At 45.5% G+C, this 16,206-nt stretch overlaps 1 non-coding gene across 1 annotated transcript; it reads left to right on the top strand.

The window, feature by feature from the left end:
* Positions 1-8,729: 8,729 nt before the first annotated feature.
* Positions 8,730-8,867, top strand: LOC119948573. The gene has a single exon (XR_005456960.1). It is a non-coding gene; the product is annotated as a small nucleolar RNA SNORA7 (small nucleolar RNA).
* Positions 8,868-16,206: the final 7,339 nt, after the last annotated feature.

Here is a 16,206-nt window from a genome sequence, read left to right as displayed (position 1 = left end):
GACTTTCCAACTCCCAGGTCTGTGCTCTATCCACTACGCCACGCTGATTAGGACCCAGGTCCTCTGAGTCCCAGGCCCATGCTCTTTCCTCTAGGCTATGATGCTTTGTCTAATTGCTTCACCTCAGCCACCTCACTTCTGCACAATACCACCTGTTTGACAAGGGCAGGAATGTATTAACCAGCTCCTCTCCACCAGAGTTCTTTGATTTTCTGGGGCCTCCGTATGACACACAATGTCATTAAATCACACTGTACAAGGCACCACATGACAACATTATCGGGCTGCACTGTTGCTGCCAGCCGGAATGGGGAGGGGAAGAGGAGAAATGGGAATGGGAAGGAGAGTCAGTTCAACAAGCCGGCACTGGCAGAGGTTAAGCTCTTTCCCCTTCCCTTTCCTCTCCCCAAGAATGCAATAGGGCAGTTCCCACATGTCGGGTATGGGCCTCCATAGTCTGACCCTTTCTTCACCACCTTGATCCACCTCAAGAGCCCCTCTCCCCACTTCAGGAGGGCCGGCCAGCTCTCTGGGGACAGTTCTGCTCACCCCAGCTCAGTGCCAGCCACTGCCCCTCCTCCCCGCCCTGCCCCCACCATGGTGAATGGCAGATTTTAACTGTGCTGCATGGGAGCTATGTGGTGACTTTTAAAGACCTACTCCTGCTCTTGCCCCTGCCCTGCATTACAGTACCCACCAGTACCTCCGTCTTTTCCTCCTGGGCTCCAAAGAGCTGCAGGGCCCAGGGGGGGCAAGGGTTTCCCCCCTGCAAAGGGATGGGAGCTCTTTTTCTAAGTGGAACAGAGTGAAAATTCCCCCAGTCCAAACAGAACAGGGTGGACAGTATAATGCTCATCTGCCCTCATCCAGCATAGGGCCCTAGGTGGGCTGCCTGTTGCCGATGCTGCCTTTCCTCACTCCCCATCCCCTGCCCTTGGCCGCGATGAGCTGGCTGGATCCCCATCTCTCCTGAGGTGATTTTAAGTAGGTTGCCTCACTGCACACTGTGGGGTGCTTGGTGGGGGTCCTCCTTATCGCCCCTCCCCACCCGGACTCAAGAGTCGCATTTGGTTCTAAGAAGAGCCGGGAATGGCTCTTGAGCCATAAGCGGTAGGACCAGGAGAGTTGGCCCAGGAGTTCAGACATCCTAGATTTTAGCTTTGCCTCCGCCCTGAGCTATGCAGCCTTGGGCCAGTCCTGTGACATCCCTGCTTCTCTGGTCCCCCAACTGAAAAGGCAAGGATAGTGTCTCTATGGTGGAGCCATCGTGGAGGATCCAGAGTCTTCTGACAGCAAGGCCAACTGGCATTGTGATTTGTGGAGGATCTAGGTGGGCCAGGAGTATACTAACCCCCTCCCATATAACAACTGTTCAGAAGGAGTATATGGCATCTTTTCCAGAAGTATTAGAGGAACTCTCCTGTTCTCTTCAGCAGTGTGGACCAGAGGCCTTTTTCAAATGTGTCTAGGATCAGACACCAGTGCACCGTGAATCACAGCCTTGAAAATAAGAAATACCGTCAAGAACCCATTTCTCAGCCATAAAGGAGCTATTTTTAATTTGGCAAAGTATAAGCCAGATAAACCAGTATATTTACAAAGAGGAGATGTTGTGAGCATGTTCATTTGTTTCTTTTTTATTGTACTCAAAGATACTGATTAAAGTCAATTCCCCACATCCTGCTTTTTGAACGTGAGTGAACATGTACACCATTTGAACCCGTGGGGACTGTCAAATCATTTAGACCCCAAATCCATGTTTGTTTTCTTTTCCTGTGTGATTTTTTTTAAAATACCAACTAGGAGCACCTTATTTCTAATATTTATAAAAGGCATATAAAGGTTACCATGGTCTTTTGGATGCATGAATAAGGGTAGATTGTGGTTTGGTTAGATCAAGCATGGCCTTGGCGTAGTTCTTACGTTGCCGACTCCCTGGGGGGTCCAGCGTGTCCTCAGATTCCTCCACTCCACTACTTCCCGTAACTCCCCCATCCCTAAACAGGACTGATTCAAAGATCAGGAAGCAAAGAGGAAGCAGCAACGATAGGGCTGAGAATCACAAAGAGCCATTTGGGACCTCCCAGGGAGTTGGCAGTGGCCCAAGTACACTACCCTCAGCCCACTGTGATACTGATAATTAGCAATATTTTTCAGAAGGCTGGGGAGAGGACAGGAACAGTGTAGCCAGAGCCATGGCTGACTGTCACTGTCAATCTGGTCTGAATACTAGTATGGCTAGCTATCTGCAGAATTCCATTCTCATCTTCAAAACGCCTCTTTCCCTTCCATCCTGACGTCCACTTTTCCCTTTGTAGTAGAGAAAAGATGAAGATTCCAGAGATCTGATCCCAGTTTTCGAGTTTGCTTACCCTATTGTGCTTTTCCAAGTGCTTAGTTCAGTGCTCTGCTCATAGTGAGTGCTCAATAAATACCACTGATTGACTGGGGTAAGGGGTTGCTTTAAGCTTCAAAGGTGTTTGAATAGTTTTCTTTATGCCCTATTTTTCTAGGAATGTTTATGTTTTCTAAGAATGTGCTAGTAGACATTTTGCTAACATTTCAAACAAATACCATAGAGAGAAGTTATTAAACAAGTGTCTACCCCTGTAGCCTAAAATGGGCTAGCAGCTAGCTCTCCTGGGCACAAGGGAAAGTAGTGTCCCTTCTAGCACCTGGCATTCACTGGTGGTGGCTGGAAATGAACCACTCTCCATTTTTTTAATGGCATTTGTTAAGCACTTACTATATGCCAGGCACTGTACTAAGCGCTGGGGTAGATACAAGATAATCAAGTTGGACACACTCCCTGTCCCATTTAGGGCTCACACATGGTCTTAATCCCCATTTTACACATAAGGGAACGGAGGCCCAGAGAAGTTAAGTGACTTGACCAAGGACACACAGCAGACAAGTGGTGGAGCTGGGGTTAGAACCCAGTCCTCTGACTCCCAGTCTCATTACTCTATCCATTAGGCCATGCTACATCTGAAGCTAAGCTGCTGGCAGTGTGCACTGACTTGCAGAATTTTATCCTGCACATGTTTTATTTGTGTGTGTGTATATATATATATATATATATATATATATATATATATGTGTGTGTGTGTGTATATATATATATGTATATATGCCTATAATGTATGGAGCTGGGATTCGAACCCAGGTCCTTCTGACTCCAAGACCTATGCTCTATCCACTAGGCCACTCTGCTTCTCAGGGTTGTGTACACCAGCTGCCTTAACTTCTTCTCCTTCCTTGAGCTACTACAATCTGGTTTCCACCCCCTTATCTCAATCAATCAATCCATCAATCAGTGGTATTTATTGAGCATTTACTGTGGGCAGAGCACTCTACTAAGCACTTGGGAAAGTAAAATACATCAGAGTTGATAGACACAGTCATCAATAAATGGTATTTATTGAGCACTTACTATGTGCAGAGAACAGTACTAAGCACTTGGGAGAGTACAGTGCCACAGAGAAGCAGTGTGGCCTAGTGGAAAGAGCACAGGCCTTGGAGTCAGAGGACCTGGGTTCTAATTCCAGCTTTGCCACTTGCTTGCTGTGTGACCTTGGGCATGTCACTGGACTTCTCTGTGCCTCAGTTTCCTCAACCTTAAAATGGGGATTCAATATCTGTCCTCCCTCCTACTTAGACTGTGAGTTCCATGCGGGTTGGGGCTGGTACATCCCCCAATGATTAGAACAGTGTTTGACACATAGCAAGCACTTAACAAATACCAAAAAAACCCAAAACAGACTTAACAGACACGTTACCTGCCCAGAATGAGCTTACAGTCTAAAAGAGGAGACAGACATTAATATGTGGTGAGCCCACAATAAGCTGCCTTACTAGTGACTGTTTGTGATCCTGCGAACAAGAAGAAGGAAGAGACTGGCGAAGGCACTGATGCAGAGAAGCAGCACAGAGGCACACAAAGAGGCAAGCAGCAGACAGCAGAAGAAGCAGCAGGAGAGCAGCACTCGAAAGCAGCAGAAGGCAATGGAACTTGGAAGCAGAAAGAAGAAGAATTGGCAGAACGGGCTCCTTTGACCACAGACTGGTACTGGACCCTTGGTGGAGTGGAGTGAGTGAGTGTGTGTACGTGTCACTCCCTTGCACGCAAGTAAAAACTTTCCGCAGTAACCTTGATCAGAGGTGTGATTTGAACTCTACTATGTGTCACCGAGGCTCCCCAGATCCAGGAAGGTCCTGGTTGGTACAAACCGGGGGCTCGCAATGTAATATAAATGAATAATTTATACTATATAATTTGAAGACATACACATGGTGCTGTGGGTTTGAGGGTGGGGCGAATATCAAAAGCCCAGAGGATCCAAGTGCATTGATGACTCAGAAGGGAGAGGGAACCAGAGAAAAGGGGGCTTAATTGGAGAAGGACTCTTGAATATATGCCCTTAATAATGCTTTGAAGGTGGGGAGAGTGGTGGTCTGGTGTATAGAGAGTGGGAAAGCATTCCAGGCTAAGAGGAGGATATGGGAAAAGTGTGGCAGGATAGACAGGATTGGGGCACAGTGATTCATTCATTCATTCATTCAATCATATTTATTGAGCGCTTACTGTATGCAGAGCACTGTACTTTGGGAGAGTACAATACAACAATAAACAGACACATTCCCTGCCCATAATGAGGTTACAGTCTAGAGTGGGGGAGACAGACATGAATACAAATAAATACAATTACAGATGTGTACATAAGTGCTGTGGGGCTGGGAGGGGGAAAGTGCAAAGGGAACAAGTCATGGTGATGCAGAAGGGAGTTGGGGAGGAGGAATGGTGGGGCTTAGTCTGGGAAGGCCTCTTGGAGGAGATGTGACTTCAATAAGGCTTTGAAGGAGAGGAGAGTGGTTCTCTGTTGGATTAGAGGAGGGAGGGCATTCCAGGCCAGAGGCAGGACTTGGGCTAGGGGCTGGCTTCAAGATAGGCGAGATCGAGGCTCATTGAGAAGGTTAGTACTAGAGCAGGAAAGTGTGTGGGCTGGGCTGGGAAGGAGAGGTGCAAAATGAGGTAGGAGGGGGCAAGGTGATGGAGTGCTTTAAAGTCAATGGCAAGGAGTTTTTGTTTGATGTGGAGGTGGATGGGCAACCACTGTAGTTTTTTGAGGAGCAGAGTGACACACCCTTAACGTTTTTGTAGTAAAATGATTCGGGCAGCAGAGTGAAGTATCGACAGAGTGAGGAGAGACAGGAGGCTGGAAGGTCAGCAAGGAGGCTGATGCAGTAATCCAGGCAGAATTAAATGAGTGACTGTATTAACGTGGTAGCAGTTTGGATGGAGAGGAAAGAGTGGATTTTAGTGATGTTGTGAAGGTGGGACCGGCAGGATTTGGTGACGAATTGAATAGGTGGGTTGAATGACAGAGAGGAGTCAAGGATAATGCCAAGGTTACGGGCTTGCAAGATAGGAAGGATGGTAGTACCATCTACAGTGATGGGAAAGTCTGAGGGTGGACAGGGTTTGGGTGGAAAATTAAGGAGCTCTGTCTTAGACACGTTAAGCTTGAGGCGATGGGAGGACATCCAAGTAGAGATATCTTGAAGGCAAGAGGAGATATGAGACTAGAGAGAGGGAGAGAGATCAGGGGAGGAGATGTAGATTTGGGTATCATCCGCATAGAACTGGTAGTTGAAACTGTGGGAACCAATGAGTTCTCCAAGGGAGGGGGTGCAGATGGAGAATAGAAGGGGACCCAGAACTGAACCTTGAGGGACCCCCACAGTTAGGGGGTGGGAGGCAGAGGAGGAGCCTGTGAAGGAGACTGAGAATGAATGGCCAGAGAGATACGAGGATAAGAGATAAGAAGTGTGCAGGCTGGGCTGTGGAAGATCAGTGAGGTGAGGTAGGATGGGGCGAGTTGATTGAGAGCTTTAAAGCCAATAGTAAGGAGTTTCTGTTTGATGTGGAGGTAGATTCATTCATTCATTCAATCGTATTTACTGAGTGCTTACTGTATGCAGAGCACTGTACTGAGTGCTTGGAAAAGTACAATACAGTAAACAGTGACATTCCCTGACCACAACAAGCTTACATTCTAGAGGGGGGATAATAATTGTGGTATTTGTTAAGCGCTGACTATGTGCCAGGTGCTGTACTAAGCGCTGGGGTGGATACAAGCAAATCGGGTTAGACACAGTCTCTGTCCCAAATGGGGCTCACAGTCTCCATCCTCATTTTACAGATGAGGTAACTGAAGCACAGAGAAGTTTAGTGACTTGCCCAAGGTCATACAGCAGACAAATGGCAGAGCTGGAATTGGAACCCACGACCTTCTGAGTCCCAGGCCTGTGCTCTATTCGTTACATCATGCTGCTTCTCACGCCACACTGCTGGGCAGCCATTGGAAGTTCTTGAGGAGTGGAAAGACACGGATTGAATGTGTTTTTTGAAAAATGATCCATGCAGCAGAGTGAAGTATGGACCGGAGTAGGGAGAGACAGGAGGCCAGAAGGTCAGAGAGGAGGCAGATACAGTGGCCAAAATGGGATAGGATACGTGTTTGGATCAGCGTGGTAGCAATTTGGATGGAGAGGAAACGGCAGATTTTAGCAGTGCTGTGAAGGTAGAACCGACAGGATTTGGTGTCAGATTAAATATGTGGGTGGAGAGAGAGAGCAGAGTCGAGGACACCACCAAGGTAACAGGCTTGTGAGATAGGGAGGGTAGTGGTATTGTATACAGTGATGGGAAAGAAAGCGGGAGGATAGGGTTTTGGTGGAAAGATAAAGAGTTCTGTTTTGGACATGTTTAGCTTGAGATGTTGGAGGGACATGCAGGTAGAGATGTCCTGAAGGCATGAGGAAACAGGGAAAAAGAGAGAGAGAGAAAGCTCTCAACTAAGATTTCTCTCTCCAAAGTGAACAATGATCCACTTTAGCAAATCTAAAGTCTTCTAGTCTGTTCTAACCCTCTTCAGTCCTTCGGCTGCCTTCAACACTATGGACCATGCCTTTCTCCTAGAAACACTAACTAACCTTGGTTTTTCTGACAGTTCTCGTCTCATTCTTTTAGCGTGGCTCAGTGGAAAGAGCCCGGACTTTGGAGTCAGAGGTCATGGGTTCAAATCCCAGCTCCGCCACTTGTCAGCTGTGTGACTTTGGGCAAGTCACTTAACTTCTCTATGCCTCAGTTACCTCATCTGTAAAATGGGGATTAAGACTGTGAACCCCCCCATGGGACAACCTGATCACCTTGTAACCTCCTCCTCAGCACTTAGAACAGTGCTTTGCACATAGTAAGTGCTTAATAAATGCCATCATCCTCTTTTGCTGGATCTTCATCTGCCTCTCACCCTCTAATTGTGGGTGTCCCTTAAGGCTCAGTTCATGTTCAGCTTCTCTTCTGAATCTACAGGCATCCCTTTAGGGAGCTTATCTGCCCCTAGGGCTTCAACTATCACTTGCAAATCTCTCCCTCTGGCCCCCAAACTCTCTTCTCTGCAATCTCTGATTTCCTCCTGCCTTGAGGATATCTCTATATGGATGCCTTGCCAGCACCTCAAACTCAAAATGATCAAAGCTGAACTTTCTTCATCCTCCCTTCAAAATCCTCTCCACCCCCTAACTTTCCCATCACTTTGAACACTACCATCTTCTCATCTCTCAAGCCAGTAGCCATGGCATTGCCCTTGACCCCTCCCTCTCTTTCAACCCCCATATTGAGTCTGTCACCAAATAATAATGATGGCATTTGTTAAGCGCTTACTATGTGCAAAGCACTGTTTGAAGTGCTGGGGGGGATACCAGGTGATCAGTTTGTCCCATGTGGGGCTCACAGTCTTAATCCCCATTTTACAGATGAGGTCACTGAGGCTCAGAGAAGTTGAGTGACTTGCCCAAGGTCACACAGCAGACATGTGGGGGAGCCGGGATTAGAACCCATGACCTCTGACTCCCAAGCCCGTGCCCTCTCCAAATCTTGTTGGCCCTTCCTCCTGACCCTCCTTCACATGATTTCCAGGATCCACCCTCTCTATCCAAACAGCCATCATCCTAGCGCAGGAACTTGTCAAATCCCAACACAACTACCACGCCAGCCTTCTCACTGGTCTCCCTGCCTGCACCTCTTGCTATCTATTCTACACTTCACTCTGCTGCTAAGAAAAAATTTTTTAAAGCATCATTCTGTGCACATCTTTCTACTTCTCAGTAACCTTCAGTGGGTGCTTATTCCTCTCTGCCTCAAGCATCATCGGGTTTAAGGAACAAAATCAACTTCCTCTCTTCTTATCCACTCTCTTGTCTTTTTATGATATTTGTTAAGTACTTGCTATGTGCCAGGCACTGTACTAAGTGCTGGGGTAGATACAAGCTAATCAGTTTGGATTCAGTCCATGTCCCACATGGGTTCTCCCACTCCACCCCAGCTCACACTCTTCCAACTTTTCATGCTAATCTCCAAGAGGCATTCCCTGACTCAGTCCTCCTTTCCTCTTCTCCCATTCCCTTCTGGATCAACCTGACTTGCTCCCTTTATTCATCCCCCCACCAAGCCCCATAACACCTATGCACAGATCTATAATTTTTTTATTTATATTAATATCTGTCTCCTCCTCTAGACTGTGAGCTCACTGTAGGCAGGGAATGTGTTGTTCATTGTTATATTGTACTTTCCTAAGCACTTAGTACAGTGCTCTGCACACAGTACACTCAATAAATTTGATTGACTACTCACCAAGTCTTGTTTTCGTCTCCCCTACTACTGAGCTCCCCTCTCAGGGTCGCACCTGGAGAGTTTCCAGTATTCTACCAGTCTCGGCTATGGATGGGAGAGTCAAGCAGAGGCCTAGCCATTCCATCCCTAGCTTGGGAAGTGTCTAGCAAGTGGAAGGCAATCTGCTACAACTCAAAACTCCCCCGTTCTGGGCAGAGCGTCAAGGGAGAGAGTCCAGAGCAGAGACTCAAGTTTACTGTGCTGAAGGCGGCAATGGTAAACCAATTCCGTATTTTTACCAATAAAACTCTATGGCTACACTACCAGAATGATTGCAGATGGAGAGTGGGGCACTCTGAGAGAGATGTGTCCGTGGTGTCTCTATGGGTTGGAAAAGACTCGACAGCATAAGACAAGACTCTCAAGCCCTTTTCCCTGATTGGAACTCTCTCCCTCTTCATATTCAGCACACTACAACTCTCCTCATTTCATTGCCTTTCTGAAATCACATCTTCTCCAGAAAACCTTTCCCTGTTAATCTCTATTCTCCCTCCCTATATTCTCCAACAATTCCTTCAGCCTTTTCACACCACCTAAGCTCTTAAATTCTCACAATCCGCATGACACTTATATTTATATCTTATATATACCTATTTGTAATTTATTTAAGTGTCTCTCTCACTTTATTATAAGATCCTTGAAAGCAGGGATGATGTATACTAATTGATGGTGATGGTACTTGTTAAGCGCTTACTATGTGTAAAGCACTGTTCTAAGTGCTGGGGGGGATACAAGGTGATCAGGTTGTCCCACGTGGGGCTCACAGTCTTAATCCCCATTTTACAGATAGGTAACTGAGGCACAAAAAGTTAAGTTTCTTGCCCAAAGTCACACAGCTGACAAGTGGTGGAGCCGGGATTAGAACCGATGACCTCTGACTCCCAAGCCTGTGCTCTTTCCACTGAGCCACGCTACTTCTCTTAAATTCTCACAACCCCCATAACACTTATATTTGTATCTTATATATACCTATTTGTAATTTATTTAAGTGTCTCTCACTTGATTATAAGATCCTTGAAAGCAGGGATGATGTACTAATTCTACTCTATTGTACTCTATTGTACTCTCCCAAGCATTTAGTACAGCGTTCTACACACAATAGGTGCTCAATAAACACTACTGAATGATCCTGTTCCAGATGTGGCTTTCAGTTATTTCAGTCTCAGTGATGTGATTTCATTGATGCAGTTCAGAGCCCTGCAAAGCTTAACTGATGTTTATCAAGCTTTTGGCTACCTCAAAAAAAAAACACAGGGTAGAAGCTCACTACATTTCTAAGGTTGATGTGTAACTGCACAGAAAATTAAAGAGATTAAATAAATGCTGATTAGTAATAATTAATAATGCACCTTGGACTACTACTGAATACAGTAGGAAGCATAACCTACATAAATTAATTTTGCTAAGTGACATTTCATAAATTCAGGTCTCTTAACCATAGTCTCCTTAATTCCTTTAAAATCCCACATATTCAGGGAAATTCATGCCCTGGGTATATCTTAAAGAGAGAAACTGTGTGTGTGTGTGTGTGTGTGTGTGTGTGTGTGTGTGTGTGTGCATGTGCATGGTTGCAGCTGAGCCACCATACTAAGATATCTCAACAAATACATGTGTAGACTAGTTTTAAGAAAGATTGGGCTGGGCTTGTTTCAGAGCTGTTTTCAGGCTTAATTGGGAAGGGTTGTGGAGGGGTATAGAAAGAAGCTGTGGGGGGTGGGTTGGAAGCTGCACCTACATTTTTTGTGCCCATTGGTTTGAGCTGCTGAAATGTGGGATACAGATTTCTGTCTACTTAGCTAAGTCTGACTGACTCTATACAAGTGCAGTGATATGGAACGTTTGATTCCACTTCAAGCATTTGATCTTTCTAAAAAAGAGTCTGTGCCTGCAAGAGCATACCAGACAGCTGTATCATAAAAAGGTACATTGAAGGTATATGGACTGTCCCAGTTCCTTCAACATTGGTGACCTCTTTTCAGGCCAGTAGTTGATGGGGTCATAAATATCTCCCATCCCAAACATGGTGCAGATGAGACTTAGCAGTGAAATTACTTAAAAATCGGAGGATATATCCCAAATTAAAGTACAGAGGAAGAAATTTAGAATCCCTCTCTAAACTGCTCAGAGCAACCATAAAAGTTAATTACTTTCCAAATATTTGAGGGTGTAATTTGATTTGCATTTTAAATGCAGTCAGGGAGCTGATTACATGAAAGGACAAGTCTTGGAGGTTGCCTTTAGTTCTGACAAGAGAATCTGAAACTCCAGACTTTAGATCACAAAGGTGTGAGGAAAAGTGTGGCTGCCAAAGGACTTTGAAGGGAGATTGAGATTCAGAATGATATCAAAAATCAAAGCTGTGTGGAGGTTGAGGTAAGGTGGCAAAAATGAAAAAAAAGGCATATACACGGCAATTCTAATTTGTTAGAATAACCTTTCTCCAGAAAACAGTCTCTAGGGCCTTCTCCATTGTTTTCCCTGTTCCTATTATTACAATTATTATTAATGGTCTTTATTAAGCATTTTTCTTCAGAGAAGACAAGGTCCCTATCCCACCCAGGACTCACAGTCTAAGAAATGGGGAGATGGGGTATTTTATCCCCTTTTCACATCTGAGGAAACTGAAGCTAAGAGAAGTTAAGCAACTTGTTCACGGTCACTCAGCCGGCCAGTTGCAAGCTGGAAGTTGGGTCTTCTGGCACCCAGTTTTATGCTCTTTCTACTAGGCCACTTAGTGTCCCTGCTGATGCGTGGGCCTGGAGCTGAAGAAACTGGCTTCACGGCCTCTGGAAAGCTTCCCAGACTAGCCCATGAGATTAACAAGGGGTACTGACAGGGCTCTCAACCCATCAGACACGCATACATGTCCCTCTGCCCGCCCCCTCGCTCCAACCAGCCAATCTTGGAGGTGACTCCAACTGGATTTCCTTTCATCTTGGAACCTACATTATTCCAGAAAGAGCTTGGCCCTGATCTGCTCCTGATGAATGGGATTTACCTGTAATATAAATACAGCAAAAGCCTGTTAAGTAAGCCACCATTTGGGGCAGGCTTGGAACATTGCAGCACTTTGCACTTACAACACAGACCTTTCTATAATGGTAGATACAATCCCTCAGCACCTCCAACCTTAAAATGTCCCCCAAAGTAGGCAGGTGACAGACTTTGGCCTTAACATCATAATTAGGTCAGATTTAGATATGAGTTTCTCCTCTAAATATGTGTGATCATTTCTTATTTCAAATCCATCAATCAATAGCACTGACTAGAAACCTGCTGTGTACAGAACACTGCATTAAGCACTTGAAAAAGTAAAATAGAGGTAGAAGACAATTCCTGCCCTTAAGCAGCTTACAATATAATGGGGGAGACAGACACAAAACAATTAATAGGAAGAGGAGGAGACTGGAAAGACGGCTATGTGGAAAAGCCAGTGCTTAAATAGTAGACTATACAAATGAATATGTACAAAAGTGCAGCAGTTGTCATTGGGTGGGCAAGATCTGGGGAGAAGAAAACATTAATTGGGGAAAGCCTCCTGGATGAGAGAGGACTTCAGGAGCACTTTGAAGATGGGGAAAGCTGTGGGCTGGTGGATTTTAAGGGAGAAGGAGTACCAGGCATATTGAAGGCCAGAAACCATATTGGAGGCAGGAGACTCAAGAATGAAGCACAGTGAGTTGGAGTGTACTAAGAGAAATGAGAGAATAAGTAAGAGGGAGACAGCTGATGGAGTGCCTTAAATCCAAGGGTTAGTAACGTTTGGGTTGCCTATGCGCTCATATCTGTACCCTTTAAATTGATATTCACCCCACCCTCAGCCCCACAGCACTTATGTACATATCTATAATTTACTTTGATGCCTGTCTCCCCATCTAGATTGTAAACTCCTTGTGATCAGAGAACTTTAATCCCAGCTCCGCCACTTATCAGCAGTGTGACTTTGGGCAAGTCACCAAACTTCTCTGCCTCAGTTACCTCATCTGTAAAATGGAGATTAAGACTGTGAGCCCCATGTGGGACAATCTGATAACCTTGCATCTATCCCAGTGCTTAGAACACTGCTCGGCGCATAGTAAGTGCTTAACAAATACCATCATCATTATTATTATTTGTCTATGGGCTCTGTTGTACTATACTCCTCCAAGTGCTTAGTAGAGCTGTTGCACACAGTCGGTGCAAACATACTGCTGATTGTACGCCCAGTTTTCATATGTAAAGAGCAATTGCAATGAATCCTTTATTTAATCAGTTTGCATCCACATGTGGCTCAGCAGGGCTACACCTTCATATCAAAGTGTCTCCTCAATAGCTCTCATGGGTAGGGAACATGTCTTCCAACTCTGTTATATTTTACTCTCCCAAGTGCTTAGTATAGTGCTCTGCACAAGTTAGCTCTCAATAAATACAGTTCATTTACTGATCCTCTAGAAAATAAGACATAATAATCATCATAATAATCATAATAATAGTATTTATTAAGCACACACTACATGCCAAACACTGTGCTAAGCACTGGGGTAGATACAAGATAATCTGAACAGGGACAATCCCTATCCTACACAGGCTCACGCTAAGAGGGAGGAAAAACAGATATTTTATCCCCACTTGACAGCTGAGGAAACTGAGGCACAGAGAAGTTAAGTGACTTGCCCAAGTTCAATTGCTAGATTAAGCCTTATTCTGTACTATCACCAGTTTTCTCTGCATGGAAGATGGGTAGGAAAGTACTGCTTCTCCTACTCCTGCAAAATCTCTTGCCCCTTCCTTCCTTCCCTCCTTAACTTCCATCTTCAACCGCTCACTCTCGAAAGCTTCTTCCCCTCTGCCTTCAAACTTGCCCACGTCTCCCCCATCCTAAAAAAACCCTCTCTTGACCCCACTGCCCCCTCCAGTTAGCACCTTACCTCCCTCCTACCCTTCCTTTCCAAACTCCAAAAGCAAGTTGTCTACACTTGCTGCCTCAAATTCCTCAACTCCAACTCTCTCCTGGACCCCCTCCAATCTGGCTTCCACCCCCTTCACTCAACTGAAACTGCCTTCTCTAGGTCACCAATGGCCTCCTTCTTGCTAAATCCAATGGCTTCCACTCTATCCAAATCCTCCTCGACCTCTCAGCTGCCTTTGACACTGTAGACCATCCTGTTCTCCTCAACAGGTTATCCAACCTTGGCTTCACAGACTTCATCCTCTCCTGGTTTTCCTCTTATCTCTCTGGCCATTCATTCTCAGTCTCCTTCACGGGCTTCTCCTCCCCCTCCCATCCCCTAAATGTAGGGGTTCCTCAAGAGTCAGTTCTTGGTCCCCTTCTGTTCTCCATCTATACTCATTCCCTTGGTGAACTCATTCACTCCCACAGCTTCAACTATCATCTCTACGTAGATGACACACAAATCTACATCTCCTCCCCTGTTCTCTCTCCCTCCCTCCAGGCTCGTATCTTCTCCTACATTCAGGACATGGATGTCCACCTGCCATCCAAAACTAAACAAGTCCAAGACTTAGCTCCTTATCTTCCCTCCAAAACCCTGACTTCTCCCTGACTTTCTCATCACTGTGGATGGCACTACCATCCTTCCCATCTCACAAGCCCACAACCTTGGAGTCATCCTGGACTCCGCTCTCTCATTCACCCCACATATCCTATCCATCATCAAAACCTGCCAGTCTCACCTTCACAACATCGCCAAGATCTGCCCTTTCCTCTCCATCCATCCATTACCTTGTTGGTACAATCTCTCATCGTATCCCGACTGGATTACTGCATCAGCATCCTTTCTGATCTCCCAACCTCAACTTCAATCTATACTTCACTCTGCTGCCCTGATTATCTTTCTACAGAAACACTCTGGGCATGTCAACCCCCTCCTCAAAAATCTCCAGTGGTTGCCTATCAACCTTTGCGTGAAGCAAAAACTCCTCACTATTGGCTTCAAAGCTTTCCATCACCTTGCCCCCTCCTACCTCACCTCCCTTCTTTCCTTCTACAGCCCATCCTGCATACCCTGCTCCTCTGCCGCTAACCTCCGCATTGTGCTTCATTCTCACCTGTCCTGCCATCGACCCCTGGTCCATGTCCTACCTCTGGCCTGGAATGTCCTTCATCCTCAAATTCGCCAAACTAGCCCTCTTCCCCACTTCAAAGTTTTACTGAGAGCTCACCTTATCCAGGAGACCTTCCCAGACTGAGCCCCCCTTTTCCTTTGCTCCTCCTCCCCTCCGCATCAGCCCAACTCCCTCCCTCTGCTCTACTCCCTTCCCTGCCCCACAGCACTTGTGTATATTTGTACATATTTATTACTCTATTTATTGTATTAATGACATGTATATATCTATAATTCTATCTATCTATTTTGATGCTACGGACGCCTGTCTACTTGTTTATGTTTTGTTGTCTGTCTCCCTCTTCTAGACTTTGAGCCCGTTGTTGGGGAGGGATTGTCTCTATCTGTTGCTGAATTGTACTTTCCAAGCGCTTAGTACAGTGCTCTGCACACAGTAAGCGCTCAATAAATACGATTGAATGAATGAATGAATGCATGTCAGAGGAGATTTATTTACCCTTTCAGTAAAACCAACAGGGTAGTGCCACTGTGGCACCCTTGTAACTTAATTTTGTGACATTCCCCCAGCATTCAGAACAGTGCTTGGCACATAGTAAGTGCTTGACAACTACCATCATCATCATCATCAAAAGAGTCATGGCATGGGCTGAAATCCTGAGGCCAATCCTCAGGTCAAAGTCTAAGCCCAGGGACAAAACAGACCCAGCCCAAAGCCCCAGTTGTGTGCTACGGGACCATCACAGGAACCATTACTTTGTTTTATTTGAAACAGGCCTACCACCATCGCAAATTTTAGTGTCCATCTCCTCAGCTAGGTAGTAAGCTTCTTGAGGACAGGGAGGAGTAACTAATGTTACTATGCTCTCCCACTCCCTGTATAATGATGTTCTGTTTAGAGTAGGCACTCAATAATTACTACAGATTGGTTGATTGCAAATATCCCATGAAGCATAGCTACTGGAAAAACACACCTATTTATTACAAATATATGTTGAGTGTCTACTTTGTGCAGAACACTGTACAAGGCCCAGGTACCCGGGAATACACTCAGTTATTTTGATGAACTCCATGTTAGGGAAAACGTGCATTGTAGCATGTGCTCCTTGACCAACACAGCCGGCTTTCCACACATGTACGCAACCAAGCACTTAGTATAGTGCTCTGCCTGCAGTAAGTACCTAATAAATATCATTGGTTGACTGATTTCTTCTACCACATCATGTTTGATCCAGATAGACGCCTGTTGTCCTAAGAACGTTCCCTACTTCTCTTACAGCATTTTAGTCAAAACGGAGAGGAAATATACATTCTGGAAGAACTTTGCCCCTGCCCACAAGGAACTTCGTAGGAAGAGAGGAAGGAAGTGAAGTATAGAAAAAGATAAAAATGATGAACTTTTAAATACCT

Source organism: Tachyglossus aculeatus, chromosome X4, assembly GCF_015852505.1.
Source record: "Tachyglossus aculeatus isolate mTacAcu1 chromosome X4, mTacAcu1.pri, whole genome shotgun sequence".
NCBI classification, from domain to species: Eukaryota; Metazoa; Chordata; class Mammalia; order Monotremata; family Tachyglossidae; genus Tachyglossus; species Tachyglossus aculeatus.
This window is presented reverse-complemented; position numbering and strand designations above follow the sequence as displayed.